Source organism: Varroa destructor, unplaced genomic scaffold, assembly GCF_002443255.2.
Source record: "Varroa destructor unplaced genomic scaffold, Vdes_3.0 BEIS01000005.1, whole genome shotgun sequence".
Taxonomy (NCBI): domain Eukaryota; kingdom Metazoa; phylum Arthropoda; class Arachnida; order Mesostigmata; family Varroidae; genus Varroa; species Varroa destructor.
The window spans coordinates 41909000-41936170 of record NW_019211458.1 but is presented as its reverse complement, the minus strand read 5'-3'; the positions used below and the strand labels follow the sequence as shown (position 1 = coordinate 41936170).

Here is a 27171-nt window from a genome sequence, read left to right as displayed (position 1 = left end):
GGCATGCAAAGCGCACGTGGGCAATGATGTAACTCACACTTTGGAGTACTTTACGCTGTTTGGGATAAAAGGAGCAAAAGCTGTAAAAAAAAACAAGATCGTTTATTTAGGGCCGAGGCCACGCTGAGATAAATGCTTCACGGCGAAGAGAGCCGGCTAGCAATATATATAAAAGGAGGACAGGGGACCAAGAGACGGGGGCCCTGCGTAAAACGAAGGGAAGATCACCTGTAGGGTCTCAGTAGTACTAAAACAAATACAAAAGTCGGTACGGCTAGTGCTATACTGCCCGGCTGCCACAGTGATTCCAGTGGGCTCTACTGCTGTTCGAAAACACTGCCTAAAAGCCCATACAACCGTTGCACATACCTGTAACTCAGACCTGAAAGATTTGCACATTTGACCTTTTAGAAAGTGGCAATAGGGCTTTGCTAGCGAGAACATTGGACTGCATCGTGACGCTTTATTTGACAAATTTTTACGATCGAAAAGGTAATAGAATTGTTTGGAAGTTTATATAGGAAATCTTCTTATACTATTACGGCTAACGTATTAGTCGATGGTATCTAGTTTGTTGTGAGGTTGTGAAATTTTTCGCTCTGAAGCAAGTAACTTTTGCGATCCCAGACAGAATAAGTCCGCCAGACCTAGGGTGGTTTTGCCCGCAATTTTTTGACCGCTTTTGAAATAAAAATAGGTGACTAAGATTTCCTTGAAGCTAGCACTCATCAATGTCAAACTACAGAGGACGCTCACGAGCGAGCACCTAATTGTAATGCGTTGTACTCGCATCTGTCTTAGTAAAACCTTGTAGAAAAAGCCAGTGGTCTAGGGATCATCATATAGCATTAGGTATAATATAATCTGTTCTATATAATCTACGATTCGTCAAAAGCGACATTTTAGTCAGCTATAAGTGTTTAAATTGACAATTACGTATCTGTGTTCGGACATGATCTCCGCTGAATTGTGTAAAACGTAGTCGATTATTAGAAGTAAGTTATCGCTTAACAAATCCCGAAGTGAAAGCTGATACGTTATATAAAATAACAGCATTTTCGTAGTATCTAACAGCTTTCAAGTTATGCCATTATGCTACATATAAAACAATACATCTTACATTACCCTATCGATCTTCCCAATAAGATAATAATGTGGATTTGAAAACTTAGGACAAACGCGGTGTCAATACTAGTACAATCCGCTTCGAGTGAAATATATGAAAACACGAAGCGATTCATAGGAAGTAAATTGTAAATAGTCCTATTTGTAAACAGTAAATGCGAGATGTTCATCGGGCTTGAGGTAGAGGAAAATAATGGAGCACGGTGAAGTTCTTCATAATTGGTTCTCTCGATACACAACTATGTTTATTTTATTGTCCGTAATTATTTAGCAGAAGGAAAAAGTAGCTTGACAATTTAGAGAGACTCGTCAAAACATACTCATTGCGAATCGGCCGTTAGAGGTGGCTGTGAAAGCGAGTGTTTCGAGTTGCCACGGTGGCAGACATCGATACTGCGCTTGCTTCAGTTTAAAGGTCATTTCAAGGAAAATTCTGATTAGAGGAAAGTTTAACGATCCTATCAAAAGGCTAAAATATGAAAACGACCGATATGTTTTTACTTATGTTACTGAATAGACACAGATTGTGACTTTACCAACGTTGACTGACTTTCCGTTCAAACAGTTGGACATTTACGAAAGTGGACTGTCGGACCGGTTATTGCGACGGTAAGTCTCCAACAAATGTGGGTATCCAAGCTTCTTATGGTAGGCCGAATAAGGCATGCTAATACAGGAACTGAAAATACGTATATGGCGTAGTCTGGGCGAGTCACGATGTAACAAAGAAAACTTGTTCAAGTGTTGCTTCAAGGATAGATCCACTGTGAAATTACCAAGCGCAACAAAAGTAAAAATTTTAAAGTTTAATTAAACCGAATCTTATTTCATCAATAGCCTCCATCTCGACTTAGACAGGGGACAGCGGACTCAGGGTCGTAAATGTCCAATTCTCAAAATATTAGTTGTCAATATTTGAACGAAAAAGGCTTCTAGTTTTAATTAATTGTTTCAGATTAGCGCTTTACGCGTTATTACATTCGATGCGAACATCATGTACCCTTGCAAGGGCTATCCGCTAATGCCTAACTCGTACTAATTTCCTAAAAAAGGTAGGTTGTTGTTAAAGTTCTCTTTGTAGGCACCTTAATCTAGGCCATAATGGTACCTAAATTAAAATTCAAAAAAGGATGTATTATTTAGCAGCTTCTATAACGCCATTGAGTATCATCTAGCAACAGATACATGAGGTCCAAGCTACCAAGTCATTTTTATAGGAAAATTTGCGCTCACTTGATAACAGTTATAGCTCTCAAAAGACACCCGACTTTGCAATTGAGCTAATTTATTTACTATCTACAGTTTTTTATTTACAGCTTTTTTCTTACTATTTACAGTCGTTTTATTATTATTTACAGTTTTTTTTTATTTTTTACAGAAAAATAACTGCCAGTTTGATCAAGCTATCGATTTACGATAATATTCAGCTTTTATTCTTTTGGTACCGTGGATCTGTCCGCTACACGCAAAAAGGTTATCAAATCTGAGCATTCAAGTTGCCAGGCTCTCCAGGAAAGTATTACAATGTGTGCTTGTACGGGACCAAGCTTAACGGGGACCATAGGCGGGCCTATGGCCGCATTACGTGAATATATTTTCCTATTTTGAACTTGCGTCAGCCCACCAAGATGTTGGACGCGGGGTCAGAAAAATGGCAAATGGAACATGAATGTTCTTTAAAGTCGTCTAAACATACGCTCTGTTTCATAATAACCTTTACCTATCATTGTCATTTATCCTACTATTACATGAAATGTGAGATTTTACACTGAAATCCAAGTGTATTTTTTCGAATCATGCCTGGGTTTACCGTCAGCTGTTACAACCGAATTCACACATAGCCACAAGAGTCTTCTATACGAGGTGTCCGTATATACGTATAGACGGCATGGCCGCTTTGCTGTGTTCATCGGGCGCTTTCTGCTTTCACGGATATCGATTTCATCTATATATTGTATGCAAATTAAATTTCATTTCTGCATTCTGGCAGCCGTCTGCTTAATGCGTAACTTTCCCTAGATTTTTAGGGACACAGAAATCTGTATTGCCAGGTATTAAGTTCAGTGGGGTGCCCAATTCACCCATTGGAAACATAACATGGTGTAGCTTAGCATGTGTTACGCAATAGAACGTCCTCACGGAAACCAGCTGACACATTTGATTAAGCAGCGCGGACTGCTACGTATTCGCTTAATGCTCAAGGAGAAAAGCAAACTGTAGAATACTTTACGCGTCGGATGCCTCGGCATACAACGACATGTTTATCCAGCCACAAAAATACGCTCGTTTTTTATACAAGTAATTCTGCCCTAGCGGAAAATCTCATCGGATCAAAATCGAAATGAATGAGTAAGTCTTTTGAGCTATATTGCCCGGTTTGTGATTATCGAAGTTTTTTCTTTCTATCATATCTGTAGTACGCCAAAATAATGCATCGAACTTTTCAAAGTAGTGCGGTTTTCCAATATGAATTTCGACGAAATGGTGACATTTTCTGCTTCGTTCTGGACCTAAGTACGATACTACAAGAAATACGTTTACTTTCAGGAAGCGCAAACCCTGTAGGTATTTCAACATGCACCTGTTTCGAGTTTTCCAACACTTGTCATTTTTATTATAGACTTTGTTTATTAACAGGTGTATCCAGTCGCATCACCGAACGAGCCTGACAATATGCCTTAATTTCCGATATGTTAATTCGTCAACGTGAAGAATCGCGAACTAAAAAGTACGCATCAAAATGACCTTCCTACGCTGTTATAATATACTTGAACTTCCGAGCTCACGTGAAGCTCTATCGTTTAACGGTTGAGCACGTTCGGCAAGCCCTATAACAAACAATAATATATTGAAGATTAGCATGGCAACGTGGACTTTTTTCTCCTCCCACCGCGCGTGATTTAAATAAAAGTGCTCGAATTTACAACCAGAAGCTGCAGAACTACTGAAGTCACCGTAACAATTGCCAGCAGCAATGATCGTAATTAAGGTGTGCACAAGTTATTACCTCACAAGTCATTTCCATAGTAACGACGGCATAAACTTCTTGCGGTTGGACCATAAAGGAACCGTTTTGTAATCTCGCTCGCTTATATAATTCTTTAAGTGAAATGAGATCATAGAAAAGTATCAATAGGTAAAATAAAGTTGATCAATTAAAGTAATTAGGAATACGCTTTATGGAAGAAACTTTTAATGTAACTACATATTTAGCAAGAAAATTTACCTTTATTCTTTCTGGTCTGGGAAATTTCTTTTCCCCATATCATAGGCTCTTATTCATGCTCCCTACCGTTTACTTCAGTACCGTTCTTTGACGTTGCTTCTGTTTAGCATTGCCGTGCTATAGCTCTACTATATAGACACATGGTTTGTTTCGTGCTGGGAGCCAGCCGTCTCAATTGGATGTAGCGGCGACCTGATACCCGAAACATTTAGGTCATTTAGGTGTACCTACTTAGAAGGAATTGAGTGTCAAGAACTGGCCAAAAGTAAAGAAGTTATGATAAATAGAAAGATTGCAAGCGTGCATAAGGGTAAATCGTTCAGCTACTCTACATATCGCTTCACAATGGCCATGTACCCAAAGGCGCAGCATTTAGGACGTAGCCTGGTCTTTCGCACATGAGTTTCTATCCACTTCTTACAAATTAATTTTCTTTTGTCTTGTATGGAGTCATTCGGTTCACTCTGGATCAACGTTGTGGCCTAGGTTTGAACCCGGACAGAGACAGGCTTCGTTTTATGCTGGAAGTCAGCCAGCCAGCCAGCCGTCTCTCTAATAGAATGTCTAACCGCGATACCGGACATAGAGGTCAAGATAATTTGATCTATTATCTTACAGCGTTGTTTAGTTACATTTGCTTTATTCTTTTGGCTGTTTTTCATTTACGAATGGTTACAATACTTTCTGAACACGCACTTCATCCCTTAACAGAGTCGTAACCATCGGCGGGCTTCAAGAGTCGAAGGCCGCATTAAAAGAAAATAACATACGAACAGAAAGTAGTGTCCTCTCGTAAATGCAAAAATTGAAAAATTCAAGATGCCGATATTTTTTGTTAACTTTTCAATACATTTAGTACTCAATTGGCTACTTTGTTTTAGCTTCTAAGTTTAGTAATTTATTTGAGTCGTTCATTATAACCAGTAGTTACGTACTATACTTGTCTTCCTCCTCTCTCAACAGTGTGTTCGTTTGGAAGTTTTAGATGAAGTTCAATCAAGGTCGACCGTTAGCACTGCGAAGAAAAGGCATTTATTTGCTTCATTTAGTAATCACTAATTATTGGATAAAATCCATCTAGCAAGTCATTAACGTTGATCTCTTTCCTCTGTCTTTTTATTGATGTTCCTGCTGCTGCTGCTGCTGCTGCTGCTGCTGCTGCTGCTGCTGCTGCTGCTGCTGCTGCTGCTGCTGCTGCTGCTGCTGCTCTGCTGCTGCTGCTGCTGCTGCTGCTGCTGCTGCTGCTGCTGCTGCTGCTGCTGCTGCTGCTGCTGCTGCTGCTGCTGCTGCTGCTGCTGCTGCTGCTGCTGCTGCTGCTGCTGCTGCTGCTGCTGCTGCTGCTGCTGCTGCTGCTGCTGCTGCTGCTGCTGCTGCTGCTGCTGCTGCTGCTGCTGCTGCTGCTGCTGCTGCTGCTGCTGCTGCTGCTGCTGCTGCTGCTGCTGCTGCTGCTGCTGCTGCTGCTGCTGCTGCTGCTGCTGCTGCTGCTGCTGCTGCTGCTGCTGCTGCTGCTGCTGCTGCTGCTGCTGCTGCTGCTGCTGCTGCTGCTGCTGCTGCTGTCTGCTGCTGCTGCTGCTGCTATGCTGCTGCTGCTGCTGCTGCTGCTGCTGCTGCTGCTGCTGCTGGTCTAGTATTCATTTTTTCAAGACCACCTAGATGCCCGAATGAAAAAATTTGTTCAATATGCACTACTACACTGTATCTTTAAACGAAGCCTTAATTTATATAAATTCATATTTATTATTATATATTTGTATTAATATTCACTGGTGAAACCAATGTATATAGGTATAAACAAAGCTGCAAGTACTGAAAAAAAATATGTAGGTGATAGCACGCATTTAGCGTTCTTTCCAGGTGAAGCAAAAAAATAATATTAACGGTGTTAATTTCCTCGTTCACAAAATAAGAGTGTGGATTTGACAGTTTGAACTTTAGAATTCAATTGTCAAATCGACATTTGCAACGAGCTCATTAAAACAGTAACGGCGGATGGTCTTTCTTCGGGCGTCGTTTGCTACACGTCGTCGCAGCAGTTTGTTACACGGGTGAAAATAACGCAAGTGACGTAATCGGCGCTTTACTTCATTTCAAATACGCCAACTCTAGAAGCGGCGTGCACCAGGGTTAAACTTACAATGTCAAGTGTAACGGCATTATTTTGAAGCGACAACATTCTTTCAGTTTTTTTTTTTTTTTTACTAATATTATGTGTACTTTAGAACTGAGAAGTTTCAAAAAGCAGTTGTCTTTAAGTTGTCTCAGCCTTATCACAGTCGTCTCAGAGATCAACTGACTTACTCCGACGCGTAACACCATAATCATTCGTAGGAAATATTTAAAAAAAATTCTTCATTTTCATCAGTTAGATTTTGCGTTTATTTCATGATACAGGTGAATTTTTTGGACTATTCAAAGCAATGCTATTTAAGTTATCAAGTTATAAAGGTAATTTTGCCTTTCCTTGGTACTAAACGAAGGCAACTGGAGGAATTTGACTCTAAGGGGTGCGCTAAAATAGAGATCTTCAAGACATGGCAGTGGCGTTTGAGTGCGTCATTAAGATCTGTTTTCTGTGAGAACACAATTCAGTCTGAACTTTTTTCAGGTCATGTGAAAATCTTTCATTCAAAGGTCATGATATAGCTCAATAAACGCGTGAGCCTGTTTGCTTAGGTAATGTTCAGTACTATGTGTAAGTAACGTCCTGCCTTAGAAAAAAGTATTTACATTGATCCAGCTAGTTCTGCGATATCCCCTCTGTTCTTTTGACTTAGCTGTTCACCAACGGTCAGTCGAATTAACTTGTATCCGTAAAAACCAGAAATTAAAAAATTAGAAAAAAATTAAAAATTAATTTTTTCATATCTAAATACTAATAACGTTAATCATGTGTTTCATTAACTCCAATCGGAGCCTGTACACACTAAATGAAAGCACTGCTATCTTTATCTAATATTTGTCTGTTTGATTTAACAGCGCAACACATTGTTTACCTATTACATTCTACAGTTTATGAATGCGAAGCGCCTTCACATCATTCAGTTAATATGACTGAAGTAAAATGAGGGTACACATCTAACGGCTGCGCTTTGATGCATATCTGACTGCACCGCTACCCTGTAAGTTAAGGAAAAACGTAATGTCATCCTTAACTACATGCTAACATCAGACATTTGCCTGTACGTCTTCTTCGATCACTAATCAAATATAGCCGCTTCTTCTAGGGTGGTAAGATTTGCCGCATTCTGCGTGATTATAACTTAGACCTGCGAATTGACAGGTTATACAACCAGAACACGCATGCTGCTACACCATATGGTGTGGCACTTAATTACACTCCTTGCTATTATATATTATTATTATTATTTAATTATATAACACTAGCAATCGTAACGGTGAAGGGCTGATTGCTGGATGTAGCGCTGGAACTTAATGAACAGAAGAAGTTCTATTAGCAGCAGTCGGGGTACGAACAGCGATGGCAAATCATGCTTTTCGAAGGCCAAACAGCGGTAGAAATTAACAGTGTAGAAATTCTAAACGGCATCGACATCCAGACAGACAGACAGACAGACAGACAGACAGAAAAATGCGTAGACATTATCTGGGAAGAGATAACTGTTATCGGCCTTATTGATTCCGAAATCGCTGTTCCCTGTTGACACTGTTCGGGTCTTGGATCCATTTTGAAGCTGTTCGCTCTGCCTTTCAGGTCCATAGAAATCTGACAGCAACGTTAGGGTGCCTCGTGGCAATCTTGAGAGTCGTAAAATAGCCCAAGGCAACAGAGGCATGATGCGAAATGTGTTAGAAAATCTCAGAGGAACAGTTACCTGTGGTCAATCATGTGTACCTTTGACGGTTTGAGTTCATCGCAGTAACTAATACAATTGTAAGGATATTTACTGGCATTGTGTAAACCTTGTACCTGCGGAGGAGCTTTAACGCACGTATTAGCTATTTTAATTTAGGACTCATTTTAAGCGAATTATTTCGCCTGATGTAGACAATATTTTTCGGGCTTGCTCATATCCTTTCTGTGCTTCACACACAAGGTGATGAAACGGGTTTTTTTTTTTATTCCTACAGATTGTGTAGTATGTTTCGTTGTAGCGATTTAAAACACCGGGACTTACGCTAAAGAAATTTAAATATATCTAATATTCACAATTGAAAGATATTTTCTTCAAATTGTCGTTTTTAAACGTCATTTTTTGCCCGTTTTGGTAGTGTTACCCGGTCTCGGGTGTGCGCGATTGGAAGCTTCATTGTAAAGCGCTAGTAGGTAACAGGCTAGTAGATAACAAACGGAAAACCTTCTTATTCCGCGATGCCCTATTTCTAGCCTAACTACTATCAGCTAGTGCATCAACAAACAAGTTCGTCTATTTTTGTCATTGCACTTATGTATGTATGTTCTGGAAAAGCAGGCGAACCAGGATGTATTCATTATCATATTAGACTAGCGACGTACTTCTTGTACAAAGAAACATCGGTTAGAGGATGTCCTCTTCGCGTGCCAATTTTTCCGCACCCCCAAGACGAATCCTGTTATTGGTCTTTTTTAACATGTAAACATGAATGCGTATGGCTGAAAAGTCGCTTAGGGCACCCATTGAAAGGCGCAAGGCTAGCATTGCTAGTTTAACTTAGATAAAATATCCATTGAGATCCTTTCAAGGACCTGGAACAGTTCATAGCCACTAGAACGATAGGACTGAACGACGCTTTCTGTGTCGTGCTTAAATGTGACTGAAAAAGTATGTCGTGTAGTTGGTTCGTGAAGATAACGTGTGATGAAAAAAAGTGATGGTATTATGAATTATAGAATGATTATGAAAATTTTGGTCGTAGATACTGTCCAAACGTTTGCTTTATAGACACCTACTGCATCCTATTAGCTGTAAATAATAGTATTGCTAGTGAATGACAGTGCTTGATTTAAAGTACGATCATCGTATTAATGTACAGGTGTCGCTTATGTAGTTTAATATCTAGTATAAATTGCTGGGTTCATGCACGTTTGTTTTGGATGTCTTTCGTAAGCAGCTTGCAGCGAGCCCATACGCTGAGGAGACGCTAACAACTACACAGTGTAACTGTAGAAAGTTTGTCACTCTAGTGCTTTTCTCCCCAAAAACTTTGCACAGTATAAGCATCCTTGTCCTCATAGAGACTTGGGCAAATGAATTTAACACGTTTGAATTTTGAGCACTGTTCCGCAAAAAAAAAGTAGCGGATCAGGCTGCCCCAGTAAAGACATTTTCGTATTCTACAGTCTTAAGACAAGCAACCTGAGGCCATGTCTGGGGGAGACTAACGTCATTGTCTTATGTGGCCGATGGCTAAGTCTCGTAGCAGCTTAAGCTCGGTCAGCTGAATTGGATTCAACCTTGGTTCGTCTGTGGCTCGCGGTTGATAAATAGTTTATTTCACTTCGGCACCGACTGTTCGAGGTCATGCAGGGAGTTCGGTTATCGATATAGTCGCGATAAAGATAACGAAGAATAGGGTAAAGTTTCTGGGTAAAAATTATTTTCTGTGAGAAAGCGCAAACGTTCGTACTCACATGTCAATGGCGATAGACCTCACTGTTTATGTTGCATTTGCGCGGATTGGCAAACAACGAGTTCCGTCGCGACGCCCAGATGTAAACAAGTTCTTGGACCTTACCTGAGTTATCCGTATACCTGACGTGATGAATGCCGAAACTGTTTCGGATTCTTCTCAAAATCTGATAAAACAAAGTCCACAGGATACTTGAAATCCTCCAGCTTTTTTGTCCCCCCCCCCCCCCCCCCCGAAAGCACGGGCCACCGTTTAACTACACTTACAGAACGTCCAGGTTGCCTTCATGCTTAAGGTCGAGGTTCAACCCAAGTCCTACTTTTAAGCCTTTATTTTTAACAATATCTGCTAAAAAATGTGAGTATTTCAAAAGCAATAATACTTTGAACTTGAGCCCCGTTGTCGCTGATACAGAACGTTAACTATACAAGTGGCTGACGCATTACGGAAACTCCGCAATTTGCCCGATTAGCTCCTCGGCCTACATAAATCACTTCCTTGAGATGCTTACGTTAAGGAATACAACATCATTCGCGGTATCCTTTTTTGCGGCAGCGTAAGAAGAGGAGATCTTAAAGCAACAAAACTTCATGGTTGCAGGTACTAATACGAGGTCTTGAAAGTCTATATAACAAGCAAGCTGCCGATTAAGATAGAGTCTACAACGAGTCACTGTCGTTCTGGCACCATGCTGAGCGGCACCAGTTTACATATTAATATAATTCCAGCTCAGTGAACGGATGCTATTAGTAATCCCTGTGGGAAAGAACGCCTGAACCTTGCCTCCATCATGATGAAAAATAGCAAAGAAAAGCATTTCTTATAAGCTGCTCTCTGACTGGCTGACTAAAAGGTTAAACGAGTATACAGCAAGCGTACGAGGTTATACTCATGCTTGCCGAAGTGAGGGTCCCTGTGAGCGTACTTGACTTTCTCGCTATAATTCTATAGGAAAACAGAATAATCATCGACGACAAGATGGCCGAACTCTCGCTCTTCACACTGACAAACGGCACAACCAAGGAAAATAACCTAAACGCAGTCTTACACCCCATTTTACCGGAGGACTTCCCTAATCAACTAAGAGGACCGAGACACTCAGTCGATGTCATCTTGAACGTAAGCGACTTAATGATACTTACGTTGAAGAGATTTCACGTCTAGCAAGTTCTACCCCGGTTTTACGCGGCAGTCATAGATTCGTGAATAACCGTAAATTTTGCTAAAACAGAGGCGATCAAAAAAAAAAAAGGCAGAACAGCAAGCACTGAGCCCGCCAGGTTGCCTCTTATCTATGTGAACCGGTTTCCGTATTTGGGGTTCAACTGTACACGTCACCAGGAGATGCAGAAAGGCAGTGGTAATGATGAACTCGCTCTATCGCTTGTCTTTCGCGGCCGCTCTCAGCTTTTTCGATATCATTTTCGGTTGCAGGGTATGGGATACACGCCATTTGGGAACAGCAATCTCAGACGACTGAATACCATCAAAGCCGCTTCACAAAAAGAGCACTGAGACTACACGCACAGATTCGGAATCCCTCAGACTCGCCACTGCTGTCTCAGGGCCTACGTTATTGTTTTGAGTTCCCAGCAGCTTTCAAATGAACTGGCAACAAAGATTGGCATAGATTTATGCGGATTATCTTTGCCTTGGGTACAATGAGTGGAAAAGGACGCATTGACTAAATAGACACGTCGTTACTTGCTTTGTCGTGCACGGGTTCCACCATGCTTTCTTCAAAGAAAATTTAGTTTCCACGGGACTGACATATAGGTAGTTCAGATGCGGAAAATTATGATTATATCGCTCGTTGCGCACTTATGTCATCCTTAAAACGTTTGCCAAGATGGGCAACTTAAAGCCACAACAAATTATAATCTCGAATGTTAGTAGACTAAGCTGCCTTACTTCCTATCTGCTATGTTTTCTTACCTTCATAATAAAGGTTACGGTAACTGTTTGTACACTACACTCACATGCACTCGTTATCTACGTGAAAATATACTCAATAGGTGTTCTATGAAATTACAATCTCACGATAAATAGAACAAACGTCAAATTTAAGATAAGTCAAACTTTCAAATTGTTGCCCATCGTCATCTATGTTCTAGCCGTCACAAAGCGTTTTTGCATCTGGCTTCTGATATGCTTGAAAAACAGAAACTTGTCCGATCTTCTATTACTTTAAAAGACAACAGTGTCATCTTCAACCGCATACAGTTAAATAGCTAAAGCATCATCTACTTAGCACAGTGATTACTATTAAATAAACAAGGCCAAAAGCTGCCATGGATATATGTGCCCGCTTAGCACAATATGAAGTGTAAACCGCTTCTGGAAAATGATAAGAATCCGATGAAAAAAAGATAGACGTTCTCATCCACAAAGAATCCCAATGCTTCGTTCTCCCATGGCAACTATATTCTTCATTCTAAATCCCAGAAGTTTCAACTTTAGCTCTGTCCCAGTGTACACACGGTTCATTATTAATCATTGAGATTTCGCGTCTTTTGTCGACAATTCCTTTTTTCTATTAATCGCATGTTGTTTTGCTGCATTGTGTCTATACGTAAAAACATTACGTCTTGTAGACAACGATGCTAGACAACTTTTTCCCGTTGTCACTAATCTCAAGCACTGACTATATCTACGTGTTAACGTCCATTAGCAAGCGGGGCGTGCCCACTGACGTTCATTAATTTTTGGCTGCAATAGCCTTAGGAAGGCTGAGGTTTAAATTTCGGTTACAGCGTATAGTGAAGTTACGTTTTACTGTGGAAGTTGATTGACATTTCTAAAGCCGTTTCAGGTCAAGGCCGGAATCGATAGAAAATGTCCAACCCAAAAGCTGAAGTCGAAGTATTCAACCACGAAAGCGTTGCTTAGGAATGACCTAACCTATTGCCTACCTCGCGATGCTATAGTTGATCGCAAACGCTTCGTGTAGACGTATCGCTTTCAACTTGCTCACTCCTTCAGTCTAAGATTCAATATGGTGCGAACTTGTTGTCTCTAAATAGTGATACGATTATTGCGATAGAATCGGTAGTAAATAGGGGGGCATTCAGCGAAATTGCAATTATACTCCTTATGAGCATGGAATGATTACGCGGAAAGCCATAAATACCTACAAGAGCTCTGCCTAACTGATATGTTCAGTCGCATGTCGACGAAAAAGGGCTATTTTCTACATATAAATTGTAAATAAGCAAAAAAAAAGGTTCAGAAAGCAGCTGATAGTTGTTGTCGTCGCATGACGCGATCTAATAAATTCTTGATTTGGCTTTTCACCCTAATTTAGTGAGCTATACCATCATAACCTGTCTCGATACCTTGTTGGTCGTTATTGATATTTATTTTCGGCAGTTGCCTAAGCGTTTTCTTAGAGAACAGTCGAGTTTTTCAGCTATTGGTCAGCAATTCGATTGGCTAAAGATTCAAAATTATGGCCACACACAAACTGTTGTCGATTACCAATATTTGTTTGTTCTTTCCTATCAGTTGGCGTTAATAGTTATTTGTTGACCGTCGGCCAACAAACATCTGTCAAATGTGAAATTTTCGCAAATACTTTTTCGTCGGTCCTTGCAGCTGTGCCTGTTAAGTCAATGCGAATATTATTGGCCTTATCATATGTCGCCGTCACAGCTCCTGACCTTCGGACGGATCGGTGAAAGTGATGTTTTTTAAGCGTCCATCGTTCTTCGTAGTAGCGCCTTCTCACAGATCCGCCCCGTATGGCTCACAAAGTATGAATATATACATACATATCTACATATGTGTATGCACACACAAATATACAGACAAACACATATATTCAGTACACGTACGGCGTGTAGTAACTGCTATAAAGGTCCACTTTTTAATATATATATATATATTTGTATGCAATCACTGATCTCATACTACCAGTAGTAACAGCAGTGGAATATCAGGGCAGCGATATAGAAACCGAAGCGTATACCAAACAGCAAAGAAATACTATAAACGAATTATATTCAGTAGCAAACGAGGAGCTGGAGGGCAAAGGGAAGACGGGCTGAACGAAGTAAATTTATAAAGATGCCGAAATTTGAAGGCGGAATTGGCGAGAGCGTTAAAATGATCTACGGCTGAAAATTAATATAATATTAAATTTTGTTTTAGAAAATTATGTGATCAGAGCCAGGACGTCGCTTTTTAGTTTAATAATTCCCGGTCAGCGGTTTCATAACACCGGCAAGCGCTATTGCATTTTTCGTCTGAAATAGGATTAACGCTTTCGCCTCCCATCACTAACTTAGGAATTATCCTTATTACTAAACTATTTTAATGACATGTTTTTTTTCATAAAGGTGGCAAATTTCTCAGTTGTAGAAAAAAATGTCGGTAACTGTACACAAAACAAATCAACTTTCGTTCGGCTGTACTTCGAATGGAAATGCCGACGGAAATCTCTCAATCGAACAATATGCGTTTTCGATGAGTTCGGTTAAATTCATACATACATTTACGTAAGAGCTGCGAGTGAGAGATGAAAGAGTTTTCTATTAAAAAAGAAAAATATGAACTTTTTTTTATTGTTCCTTTTTATACTTATATGATACCCATCGCACATTAGGGGGATCACGACTGAACTATGAATGTTGCGAAAAACAACACGAAACGTTCAAGTCGTTCTTGAAAAACATAAACTAGTTTATATTCAATATAATTAACTTTTAGTAATTCAATATCGTAGCTAAGTAGCGATTTGAAAATCAACTGTGTAGACCATCCGAGCCAGACGGCTCTTTATCAGATGTGCACTGGTCGTCAGACAAAGTCCCTTAAGCTAGCATTAAACGTATCGACAGCTTAGAACTGGCGAATCTTAGTAAATTTACTCATGTACTATTCGGGAGAGGACCTACACATGATACCGTGTGTGATGGTTTGCTTCATTAGGTAACATCGAAACCTAGAAGAACTTCCGATCACACCATATCTGAACTAGCAACCTTCAATCTCAACTGCAACTGGCCATAGCGAGATTTATCCATTATGGGTTTCACAGAGTTCAGATAGTAGAGCATTACATATAGGCAGATAACAGCGCGGTTATATGAAACAATAAGAGAACAACGGAGCTAAGGGGGAAGAATAGAAACATCGTAGAGCAGATCTAAGTATGTCCAGTAGTTCACTTGAATTTATCGTTTTGTCCTATTTCACCCAGCTCACTTGGGCTCCTTTATGTTACTTAAAATGGTTTACTAAAAAACAAGCTGTTATAAGGAAATTCGTTTAACTGCTTCAAAATCAGTTACATCTCACAGTAAATAAGGTTCTATATTTTTGAAATGTAACACCGTTTAGAGACAGTAAGCCATTGCGGTAATATCAGGCGAAAACGGTCTTACCCCCGCACCTTAGGCTGCCGAATGGTCCGAATCTTGGAAATAATCTAAAGATCACATTTGCTACTATATTCGCTTGAGACGCGGCTTGTGCATTGGAGGTTTTATCTATAGCATTACTTCGTAAATTGCATAACTGACTAGTCTGTACCTGCTTCCTTTTTTCTACATATAATAGTAGATCAATAGATAAAATGAGGGAGAGTTATATGGAAATCGGCTGAAATTAGCAAAGAGCAAAAACAATTTTGTTCGTGGCTTAAAAAAGATTAGCCAAAAACTGGTTATCGATTGGCAGTCAGAACCAGCGCCAAGTACGATGCAACCTCAATCGCAGAAGAGGCCGAGGGCTTTTTGAATGATTGGGTAACATCTACAAGTATAGTACACTCTAGACTGCGAGGCATTTAGAAAACACGTTTATCTAGAGGAAATTGCAATCGATCCTCTGAGTTCCGCAATATACGTATACAATATAGGTTGCCCAACCGGTGGCGTATCGGTACTGTGTTAGCACTGCATTGGTGACGGAAGACACCTGCATCGTCATTAAAAAGGAACGAGTGAATACCATAGCCATGTGCGTTTAATAATATGTAATAATGTACATTACAGATGAATGCGAAGAAGGGCAAGTTTTGATAGAACGATGAATGCCCAAGGATCTAGATTACGCTGTATCAGGCTAGCGTGAAGCTGTTATATAACCACTTTTACCAGCTTCAGGTGCTCTATAAACCCATCGCAAATTAAGAAAGGCGCAGACATACACACTAACAGGATATCCATCTTCTTCGATGAGCGCAAACGCCCTCTTATGGTTAATTCGGGTAATTCGTAACATGGCTAATCCGCACTACGTACTCTGCACAGCTTGATAGTTCAAAAGACCCCTTCGAAAATACTGGCGTACAATTTTTAAGATATGCCTGCGTTTTTGATCGGAGAATGACTAATCTGCAATGCGATTTCACGGTGCACGATATCGTTGAAACGATACAACTTTTTCCGAATGACAAATCCTCACCAACGGACGATATATGAAATGGACACTGCAAAGAGGCGCCTGTATTAATTCCATGCTGTTCAATACCTGTTTATATATCGAGAACTATACCACAGGGTTGGCAGGGAATACATGCAGATACTTATACTAAAAAGCACACGAAGCGTAAGAGGCCCAAAATCATGGTGGAGAGTAGCAAAGAAGAGCAATGTATACTTTTGACAAGTCTTCCAGGATAATCATTGATTCCATATCTCAACTACGAAGGAACATTGCCTGACAAACAACACAGCTTTCGCGTGCAAGACGATCCATTATGTCGGCATGTTTACTAATTCTGGAAAATGCCGAAAAGGGCCTCGCATAAAAAGCTACGTTTGTCTATAGTGTGTTTGTCGACTTTTGGGCTATCGTTCAGGATCACGAAGGTAAGCACTCGAAAAACTCGCGTATTTGCAAGTCCTAGCAAAGATTATGAATATATACTAAGGGCCGTACTGCAACAAACAGCGGCGTGAAAGAACACGAGCTTCTTTTACACGCAAGTAGCTTCGCTCAAGATGATAAGCCGAGTCGTCAACTATTTTCTCTTGTGATGGCCAGCGTGCTGCAACAGGTAGAAAAAGACATCCATTAGTGGACGTCGTAATATATATGGACGATTTTACTCTATACAGCAGCAATCGATTTTATTTCCAACAGACCCTAGCTTGTCCATTGATGTCTTCGACATGGGATTAGAGGTTTACACACAAAAACCAGAAGCCATGGAGTTCCAACGAAGAGAGTAGCTGGCCAGATCGGGCACAGTTGGACTTAACGGACGAATCCTACATTACCTAAATAGCTTCACGTCGACACCAAAATCGTTTGGAACGCATGTGGAAAAATAGTGTGCAAGGGACTAATTTTAACAATATGGATTAGCAGCTTGCAGGACTATCACTGAAAACTACGTCGGAGCTGTTTCAGGTAAAAGATGTTTACTTACGTCGTTACCGAGCTCAATGATGAAAGAACCAGCGCTGACATATAACAGCTTAAAACTAAAAACTGGGCGAACGTTGGTTAAAAGAAAAAAAAAACGTTGGCTCTAATTTGATTCTCGATTTCGGTTTTCCCTGTCAAATATTGGACAGAGCAACGTTTGACGAAAAAATCGCCCCCACCAATAAAATGCGTTGCGTATAGGCCGATTCGTTAATACCGAAAATTCCATCAAAGATTGAGTGGTATCGATAGCAGTCATTTCACAAACGTCCCAAGGGGCCTCACTGAAGATAGATGTGATGCACAGAAGAACAAAGAGTTCTGGTTGCCCATCAGTCCTTCATTGACTAAATGGATGACCTTAACAAGATGTTGCACATTAATTAATTGGCTAGTATGAACTCGAGCGTATTCAGCGCTGAGAACAGTTTCTTTTTTCGGTTCTGGTAAACTTTTTGTCTTGTTATATTCGTGCAGAAATCATAACTGCTATATAAGGAGATTTAATTTTGCAACGTGACGAAACACCGATAGCTCGTACAAGGGAAAGTAACGCGCTGAATATAAACAATATACTGTCCCGCTACTTTTTTCTGCACGCAACAGATGGCTAAACTTAGAGTAAGGTAGACGTTGATCGTTCTAATTACTGCCTCGGTAATGACCATAGGTTTTTCTTTATTTTGGCATACGTGTGCGCTGACTCACTGAACGACGTGACAGTACCTGAGTGCCAAATTCAGGAATCGTCGTCTTAGTTTCGCCAATACGCATCCGTACACAATGAAGCAATCACAAGTCCTGTGTACTACATAAGCCAGAGGTCGGAGGCCGCATTGCATTTGAGATGTATCTTCCTTTGACGAACCTTGTAAAGTTCTACTCGTTTAGAACCTATTCATAGCTCTGCATAAGACAAACCGTGCTTTGAGACTGTGATGTGCTACTATATATACACGAGTCTTCGTTCTAACTCGATTTCTTAAGAACAGACAAAGTTAGGTCAAATTTTTTTTCAAAAGGGCAACAAGGACAAGGTTGCTGTATTACTTTTAAATTAGGCTACATCTGAGAGAAAAAACGACGCTTGTCATTCTATTCAGATGTCTTTAGCTATATTAGGTTTGTGACACTTGGATGCAAAAGCGACAGAATAAGCCCAGTGTAAAGTAAGACGTGCAGTTGATAAAAAGTATTACTTAATTTACAATAATCTAACAGATATTGCTTGAATTTCTTTGAACCTGGCTTCCCTAGTGGCACCTGGTACTCTATGTAGACTTGAAAAAGTGTAAGTTTCTCTATTAAAGGATAATAAAAAAGTAGTACTACCCGGTTCAGCGATCCCATCCGGTTCGCTCCAGAGTGCTTTGACACTGAATTAAGAAACGTATGCCTTGCTAAATCGGGTCTACTCGGGCGCATCTCAGCAATTAACAATATTGATTACATTCACGTGCGAGCTTATTGAATAATAAGTTACACTCTTACTCAATCGACATAACAACAAATAAGCCCATGTAATGTAAGGTACTGGCGCTTGCGCAGTTGGTGTCTTTTGTTCGTCGTTAGATGGCGCCACCTTACGTATCAGAATACACTGGAGCTGAACATTTTGACGAGTGATTATATCATATATTTACGTATTTCTTAATATTGATTCTATTGTTATAGTTCTACGTCGACCAGGATCTGTGAAGCCTATTTTATGTTATCCTATCGAGCATGGCTTACATAAATAGTTATACAATAAATAGCTGACTACTAAAGTAGACTATTCTTCCTATTGTTTGTATGATAAGGCACAGAAACCTCATGACAGAATAGATCTCAACTAATGATGATATCAAGAAGCCCTAGAACACACTTAGCATGACTTTGTAACTTAAGTTAGTACTAAAACTATAATAGTCAATACATGTACTTAACTTCGTAAGTAGTATTTAAAATAATTTGAGCAGTAGAAAGATATAAAAAAAAAATACTTTGCAACTTATTGGTGGAATTGATCTCGATCTAGATTTTCTCTAAAAAAGAAGATAATTAAGTATATTTCAACGTATTAACTTGACAAATAGGCACGTGCAGCCTAAGAGATCATTGTTTTGTCTGTTACCTCACCGTGTGAATTTCCGCCAATCATGAAACTTCTTTTCGTTTTCATTGTAGGCGCAATATTCTCAGGCTCACCTGAAGCGCTTATATATAGATATACATATATGCGTATATAAGGTGGATTAAGCTTAAGTGAAGAGTTTACTATTACGAGCATTTCATTGAAAGTGCGAGTGTTCGTTTAAATCAGGTGGTGAAGGGGGTATCATCGTGATGATTGTCGTTTGTGTTCTCGAAATCTGTTTGAATACCACTGTTTGTATCCTGTACATATCTGTGTGTCCGTCAGAAGCGGTATTTGAGTAGTGTAGACTACCTCTTGCAGTCCATAGCCTCACGACGATCTTATTTTACTAGACGACGCTTAAACAAAGAGGATAGTTTTAATGTGGCATATTACAAATGCACATAGGATTGGCATATCTGTGCAAAACAGGACTTTTTCCTGTATTGAAAATACGCAAAAGCTATATTGTACTGGGCTCTCCGAAGCCATTTGCAAGCGGACACAAATAAGAGCGTCATGACATCAGAACTTATTTATATTCAGGAAGAAAGTTATTGCAGTTGCGTTCCTCACGTGGGGATGTCTGCACGAATTGTGTAAAACGCTAGAATATCCAAAATGCTCATAGATAATCGTATGCAATCTGTCGCGTTTGTTGCCGCGGGCGCTGATGCATCGCAAGGGGCCTTGAGTTAGAGCCTTGTGGGTCATATTATTTTAGCAAAACATTATATTTGATTATAAATACTTCTAAATAATTTTATTAATGGATTAGACCCTATGGGAGTGAATCATTATAATTACTATCATTATTATGGTAAAAGTGATATTAGGATTATTTTTATTAGGATTTATCGATTAAGTATCTTGTTATCGAATCATTGGCCTATTGTTGGATTATGCGGAAATAAAAATCGAAATTAGCTAAAAACTGTGTCTACTACACACAGTCGAACGTGATCTTTACCCTTAGTTAGATGTTATAAAAAAGACTTTGGCAAGAAGTTGCCCTTACCAAGTTTCTTAGGCGCGCAACCAGTTGTCCAGGCAACTAAAGAAGTAGAACTTTTAAAAATACTGCTTTGCGCTCAATTGGTACAAGGCTTATTGCATGGAGGCATAATCAATCTTTCGCACAACTTACTGAGACAGTTCAATGAGAGACTATCGAACGCTGGAAATATTACAGATTATTGATTCTTTTTGAAATCACATTCAAACGATGCCGCGCAACGACCGTTCAAAATAGGCCAATGATTAAATTAAAGCCGAAGTATTAAAACGACATGTAGATAAGCGAGTTAAATTTATGGGACGTTCGCTAAAGATCTATGCTGGTTATTACCCCATCTGTTGATCGTGAGCGTTTGTCGCTCTCACAACGCCGGTCATTAGCTGCGTCAACACTCTTTCAGCAAACGTTTTATGGCCGTCATTGCTAATATAGTTAGTGTTCTTCAGGATCGACGGAAACTGATGCATAGCCAAAAAAATCTAGCAAAAACACTCAGTGGACAAGAGTGCACCGCGGTCAAAAGCGAAGCCAGAAGCGAAAACATTCGTTCTGTTTTGGAAAACATCCAGTAAATGTAGGGTTGGCCGAATGCCAACTACCTGGATGTTTTGCCTTGTCAAACGGTCCCAACTTTCTGACCAGAGGGAAAGCATAGTCATCTTGACGGTCGTCGGACTGAGCAACAGGGAAAAATTAAGCAGTGATTTCCTGTTGAAGTAGTGGTATTCCACCAATAGGAAACTCTCTATATACACCTTTATTCGCGTCTGCCGAATACAATACCTTCTTGAGAACAAACGAAGGAAACTTACCATAGCAGTCTGAGAAGAATTTCCGTTTCGAATCTTAAAAGCGAGCATTTATGGAATCCATTATTGTCATTATCATGTGTCGCTACAACGGGCCTTGCGCTACGCGACATCCAAGGCGTAATACAACAGCCGTTTCTTATATAGTACACAAAAAATGGAAAGATAAAACAACATAAGTCCTGATATACATTGAGCATAATTCAGTTATACAGTACAACTATGACGTATCTATTCTACGCAAAACTATCAGTAATACGTTCCAGTCGCGTCATTCATTCCAAACCAGCCAATGCTCTTTTTTTTACCCAAATATTTCTTTCGATCTGACGGATTGTAAATGTTTTTACTTGTAACCGTTTTTGGACGCCAATTGTGCAACGGGTATCGGGGTGTACAGCTATCTTTCTGTCCACTGGTAGCGACAGCAGCAGAAACGCGTATGCAGTCGAAGAGCGAAAGAAAAACACACGGGCTGCGGAGGTGACCTAATGGAATATAGTCGTGAGCATTTCTAGTGAAAATTACGGTTGCTATGGCGAAAGCATGACATCCATTTGTACAATATTGTTGGCCGACTCCGGGGGCTACATCAACGCTATTTTTGTGTCTGGAGGGAGGAAGTGTTGGTTCACCGCTATTATAATCTTCTGAATTTAGAAGCCGCGACCAGACTATCAGGGGGCGGTATAAAGCCGCTGAGTACAGAGAGCCAGTGGAACGGCTTTAGTGATGTTTTCGTCATAGCGATATAGGTCAAATTTAGTTGTTCAGGGGCTGCGGTACTGCTAAGTACTAATTTAGCGAACTCGCTAGAATTTCCCTGTGTTTTACACGAAAATAAATATTTATAGCGTACTTTGCAAGGTGTTCTTGGTTCGGTTTTTATTTATAACTTTTATTATAATTTGTTATGTGCATTGAGTTATTGAAAAAGTATGACCATTCACCTCCATGAAGTCACATATCTCAGGTAATCTGGGTCGCGTCGGGTTGATGTTGCTGTCATCTGAAAGCTGATATTTAACACATACTAACATTTATCAGAAATGCCTCTATTCAGACTTAGAAGACATAGCGTTTTGAGGCTGAGTGAAATTTCTGAAAAAAAAATCGCTATGTCTTACAATTCCACTACGATCAAGGCACAAAAGCTACTCGGGCTTGTAAAAAAAATTCTGCTATCTATGATAAAAATGCGCTATCGGAAGAACCGGCCCAAAAGGAGTTTTGTCGCTTTCGTTCTGAAAATTTCCATGTGAAAGATGCTTCTCGTGGTGGCTGGAAAACAGCGATAGAATTATTGCGAAAGTTTGAACAAGGCCGACACGTAAGTAGCTATGACCTCGCTATGGACCTAAACATCTAACATCACACAGTTTTAAACTATTTAAAGGAAGCTGGCTGCAAGAAGCTCGATTATTGGCTGGCATACGAATTGATGCACAAGTATTTACTTGATCGTACTTCCGTTTGCGAAACGCAATAAAATGAAGCCGTTTTTCGCTGGTGATGAAAAAAATGTACCCCACAATCTCTAGCAAAGGCCAGGCTGATCGTCATTCTTGGTACTTGGTAGGAATGGAAAGGAATCGCGCCTTATATGTTTTGTCGCTTGATAAGACAATCGATTCGAACAGCTACTGTCAACAATTAACATATCTACAAGCTGTTGGAAAGAAATCGAGACGGACTAGGGAGCAGAAAAGGCGTTGTCTTCTATTAGAACAATGTCAAACCTCACACAACTTTAGCTACTTGACGAAAAAAGAAAGAACTTAAATAAGAAATACGAGTGCATTCATCGTTTAGCCCGAATCTTGCACCATCATTGATTTTGGTTTTAGTACAACTCACATAATGCCTTTATTTGCGTTCCAATGGCGTGTGACAATTTTTCGACCAGAATACACAGAAGTTCGTCAGTGATGGAACTGTAGTATTTTTAGAAAAATGTTAGAAAATAGCGCATATTGAATATTTTAAAATCGAAAAATACTGTTTTCATTATTGATTTAAAAAGGGTCAACATCTTTTTTCCGACAACGCAATATTATATCTCAGAGATCACTTATTTTTACCAACTTGCCACAGGCAAAAGTCTACATAGAGCCTCGTTAAAAAGTGTCAGTCATATTGCACATGTACCGAAAGAAAAAAAACACCAAAAAGGCAAATCCAATAACATTTACTTAGATAATAACAAAATTTATTTTTTTTTATTTACTTATTTAGCAAAACTCACTTAGGTAATAACAAAAATCAAAATAAAAATAACATTTGCAGATGTATCGAAACAGAAAAGAGGTTGCTAATACTTGAGCAGCAAATTTCAACTTGTTCTTAACCAATCATACACATTGTGCAGAATATGTTAATAGCGATCAGGAAGTTACGCAAAACAATAAATTGTCCCCATACCTATCGGTGACGTATGAAAACAGAACTTGCACTAGTTTATAAGCATGGCGTGAACTTTTTTTTAAAACTACTCTGACGATATTCATGGAAATGCTATAAAACTGAATTTGAACATCAGGTCAAGGGCCGCAAATGACTCCGTACAGTCAATCTAGTTGAAATAAGCGACCATTGATTTATCAATATATTATTCATTAACGTAAACCATGACACATAGTCGTTAATATACATTAATATATGTGAACAATTAACATAGACTTATTAAAAAATTCATACAGTTGTAGTATACTATACAAAACAAGTATCTCAAAATGTTTGGAATACAATATTTTAGAATGTTAAAAAAATGCGATAACTGTGGGGTTCTTATTGATTTTATCCACAAAACGTTCATTTCGTTAAACTCTTAAGTATGATATATTTTTTTTTCTGCCCGTTTATAACAATGTTTTAGTCCCCAGTGTTTCATTCAAAATTCATTTCAGCTTTGCCTAGTAATAAAAAGAAAATCGAAAATAAGAGACATGGTATGTTTAGCAATTGGGTGCTGAGATCTACAACCAGAAAATGTAACGTCAAGAGCCGTCACTCACGCAACAAACAAATGCTAATGTTTCACATGAGCCTTCTTAAGCAGACGCCGGATAAGAATTTAAAGGGTTGGCAACACAAAATCAATAGCGAAAGCCCCTTTCGCGCCTATCTAGGAAATGCGATGATACGTCGCACTTTTTTGTTTTATAAAAAAGTGTCCCTCTTTTTGCACCTGTGCGACCTGTCACTTGTTTTGTAAATTCGTGTGACATAAATTAAGTGTTTCCCTGCAGCCTTGTTTTTAGGCACAACAGGGCCTAAGCCGAGTGGCAGAGCGCATATGGAAATTTAGGTAAGGTAATCTATTCACTAATCATTTTGTTTAGGCTCTCTAGGCTCAATCATCTATAAGATTTGTACGGGCCAATGTTGAGTTGCTTGGGATTCCAAATATCTATTAAATACGTTTTACTTATTAATCACTGTCTCAACGAAATGTCTATCTAGAGCATGAAACGGCTGTGTTTGTTTCGTAAAAGGCGATGGAATTATAAACACACATATACGTCATATATCGAAAATTACTTTCGCCTGTCCACATTCACTGCTAGAAGCAAACAAAATAATAGAAGTAATGCCACTTCAGCGGCAATCAACATTTCATAGATAGGACAAACCGGCCCTTTTCCATTCCAACATGCGTGCTACTTTTCGGAGAGGCGATTCAATAAACGTTAAGGCGAGACCGCAGGGAAGTTCTTTGAATATCTAAACTTTAACACAATAAATATTTGCGAATATTCCACCCAGTGGTTCTTAGCAATTGATTAACAATTAAATTAAAAGAATGAAGATGAAATTCGTTGCATTAGCTCGTATTAAGCCTATCCAAATTTTCTATTTCGAAAACTATTTACAAGCTATTTTAGTCCCCCTGTAGTGGTACTTCTGAAATGGCAACATATTATAGCGCCGGCATCAATTGCGTAAATAAGTAGATTTTTCGAGCGCGAACCCGACGCACCAATACGACAGAAGATCCTTAAAAACGCTTTCAAACGTCTTAAAGATATCACACAAGTCACAGTACAACTCACAGGTAACTCGCTGAAGAAAGTTAAATACTTGAAATGTTGATAGCAGCACCCGGCTCGTTGACAAGTAGCTGCGCCGTTTTGCTACCTCTACGCTTTCAATAGACCGGTAAACGGTAAACTAGACAGAATCGGACATATGACTTTTATCGCTGATGTTATGCTACAGATAAAAAAAATACAATTTTTTGGCGGCTTTCACAAAAATGTTCACGTTCCAACTTAGTCTGCCTTTAGAGTCTGGACCACATAAAAAATTGTAATAAAGTTAAAATTGAATTAGCAAATAATTTACCCTTGGCCTGTTCGTGACGCAAAAGTGGTAGATTGGTTTACGTCTTCCACTAGTTTTTTTTTTCAATATGTTTACTTGACTAGTAAAAACTTGACATGACACGGGGAGCGGTCAGTGTTTTCTTACGGTTCTACGCGGATTCATTTAGTTATTTTACATTTGAGCTTTCATTCGAAGGTGATTGCTATCAGCCAGTCCTATTTTTGCTGCTACGTCGTGCAGAACTTGTTATTTGTAAGCCAACTGAACGAAAAGACTCCGTAAGCGTTTAGCGCTTTCAACCTTACTTCTTGCTCACTCTTTCTCAATTGATATTCAATTTACTACACAAAACAATCGCATGATGTTATTAAATTAATATTTATTAATATCAAATAATTTCGTTAAAACAAAACGCAGAAAAGCGCCACGGCCGTCGGAACGCAGGACAGGCTACCCGTTAGTAGTTTAATTCATGACTTGTCATTCGACTGAACCACATAATAATTGTTACGACATTGACTCTAGTCTGAATACCAGCAGCAGCATGAATAATAGCAACAGAAGCCATCGAAAGGAATGTCGATGAGGAGCCATCGTTCACGTAATTGGAGACAGAAGAAAAACACTAATCAACGCTAGTCTACTGTCGCTAGCTGTCGGCCGCTAGAAAAGTCAAGGGTAGATTAGAATAGATACACGCATCCAGCCGTCGTAGTGGCGGCAATCTTGTAATTGTCACAAGAGCCCTAGCAGTAGCCAGAATTATTGCTGAATATCACTTTGTAATGGCCGCATATAGTATCCAATGAAATGGCCCCAGCGCGCAGTGGACGTTCTCAGAAATACCTGTGTATCGTCGTAGCTTCCTCTCTGTCAAAATGATGATGACTCCAATCGTAAAAAGAATCATAGATGGCGCTGATATCGGCGAAGATAGGCAACGATGAGAAATGCTACTTGAGCTTGATCCCGTCAGTACAACCCGATGTATACGAGATGCCGTCTGATTCATGTGGGACTGTGACTTAATGTTCTGTCCTTCCGAACACATTATTCCCAAGAAAAGTGGACTGCTAGTCCGGAAAAATGTAGATATAGTACATAGGGGTTTTCGTGCAGGGCGCTATTTGTGCGAAGGTGGCGCATTGTTGACTTTGTTTGGCTGAAACTGGTCTGCTAAGAATAAACGCATTCGATGACTGTTAGTGTACGCCGCGGGCTTTCTGCCCATTTAGCTCTAGCTACGCATCGATAAAGCGCAGGCTTAGCCGAACCCTTCTACTCCTACTCAAAATAGCTTCTGAAAATTCTCGTTGAGTAACATTTTTAGTGGCATTATTGAGACTTTTTCGACATATAACACATTTGAATATAGGCTCTATTATTGCTTTGGGAAAAGATCTTTGCAATCCTTTATTTTATTTGGTTCGATGTTTTATGGGATACGGATCGCTCGACAGGCGATCCCGGTAAACGTTCAGCTGCCGGTACTTTCAAAGGTAAACGATACACGCATCCATACGACTGCCATTATCGACTGAAATGGAACAACCTTAAAGGCAGTTAAACTGCGTTCATTGCAATCGTTGAGCTGCGCTTTGAA

At 39.6% G+C, this 27171-nt stretch overlaps 3 long non-coding RNA genes across 5 annotated transcripts; 2 read left to right on the top strand and 1 right to left on the bottom strand.

Moving 5' to 3' along the window:
* Positions 1-1493: 1493 nt before the first annotated feature.
* Positions 1494-2899, top strand: LOC147755712 (uncharacterized). Its single transcript, XR_015329024.1, has 3 exons — positions 1494-1734; positions 2081-2177; positions 2504-2899. It is a non-coding gene; the product is annotated as an uncharacterized LOC147755712 (long non-coding RNA).
* A 120-nt stretch (positions 2900-3019) lies between these two features.
* On the top strand, positions 3020-6094 carry LOC147755711 (uncharacterized). 3 transcript variants are annotated; one of them, XR_015329022.1, is made up of 3 exons: positions 3026-3474; positions 3763-4114; positions 5980-6094. It is a non-coding gene; the product is annotated as an uncharacterized LOC147755711 (long non-coding RNA). The 3 variants fall into 3 exon arrangements; XR_015329023.1 differs by lacking the exon at positions 5980-6094 and adding an exon at positions 5315-5455; XR_015329021.1 differs by lacking the exon at positions 5980-6094 and having other exon boundaries at positions 3020-3474; positions 3763-4289.
* A 16004-nt stretch (positions 6095-22098) lies between these two features.
* Positions 22099-26939, bottom strand: LOC147755710 (uncharacterized). The gene is made up of 2 exons (XR_015329019.1): positions 26415-26939; positions 22099-22258 (listed from the first exon to the last, which is right to left on the bottom strand). It is a non-coding gene; the product is annotated as an uncharacterized LOC147755710 (long non-coding RNA).
* Positions 26940-27171: the final 232 nt, after the last annotated feature.